Below are 1,198 nucleotides of genomic sequence, written 5' to 3'. Positions count from 1 at the left end.
AACTATTGCTGACACCGCAAAATGGTACAGGACTTTTTGATTCAGTATAGGCTGTTCTACCCACGTATGACAAAAAATGCGGTAGTCGCCAAACACCCTGTATGTACGCGGCATATTGTGACAGGAGTAATTCACTTGATGACTTCTGACAAGTAATTGACGAATTTACAGGAGAAAAACAGAAATGTAAACAAACAAAAAAGTTTTCACCTGAAAACTGAATTAATAGACCCGTTCTTTTTAGCTGAACTTTTGCACCAGTTCATCTTTCTTCCTCTTCTTTCCTTCTGTAAAAGTTCAGCCAAAAAGAACAGGCTTATTATTATTGTTTTCGTGCATGATTTTAGCGACGATAATACTTTAGAGGCAGTGCGAGAACAAAGTAACTACGTTTTGTCTTTTTTGCAATTTTCTTCAAAACAAAGTAAAAACGAGCATATTTCTACAGGACTTTTTTTTAATTAATTTATCGGTCCGCTACACGCTCCCGAAGTTTTGACATTTAAATTTCAAACACCCTGTATATTCGATTGAGTTAAACAGTCGTATAAGTCACAAAAGCTATTATATAGGTTAAGCTATTATATAGATTAAGGTCTAAGATAAATAACCCTGGATTTATAAGACTTGTGTTATGAAAAAGAAAACAGAAATAAACTTTATTTTTTATTCAGTGTAACAAATATTCAGATTAAATTCATTATTACATTCAAATTGTAATAATTTTTCATTATCTATTTTTTTAACTTTTATTATAATTTTTGAATTGTTTTTATAGTTTTCATTATTCGATCTAGCAGTACCAAGTGTTCACTTCTTTAACTTTTTGTGGTAACACTTGGATAAGGTAATGCAATTTTGAATTGTATTCTTTATTTAATTTGGTATGGCATAACTCGGCGCTAGTAGTTGATATCGAATCTTTTATACGAATGATACATAACATTTTGTGGAATTTAATTTAGCGCCAGTTATTGATATCAAATCTTTTATATGCATGTCATTAGAGTTAAGTAACAAAGATAGTATCACTTGGATTTTACTTTTTAATTTGATAGAATTTAACTTGGTTAGTTAAGATTTAATGTAGCAGTTAGATTATAATTTTTATTTGGTACATTAATTTTTTTCGAATAGTAATAATTTTTGACATAGAATTAAAGCTACCATTACTTGGATTGGAATAAGAAGACCTTAA

The sequence above is a fragment of the Trachymyrmex cornetzi genome, unplaced genomic scaffold (assembly GCF_001594075.2).
Source record: "Trachymyrmex cornetzi isolate Tcor2-1 unplaced genomic scaffold, Tcor1.1 scaffold474, whole genome shotgun sequence".
Classification (NCBI taxonomy): Eukaryota; Metazoa; Arthropoda; class Insecta; order Hymenoptera; family Formicidae; genus Trachymyrmex; species Trachymyrmex cornetzi.
Note: the sequence above shows the minus strand (reverse complement) of the source record.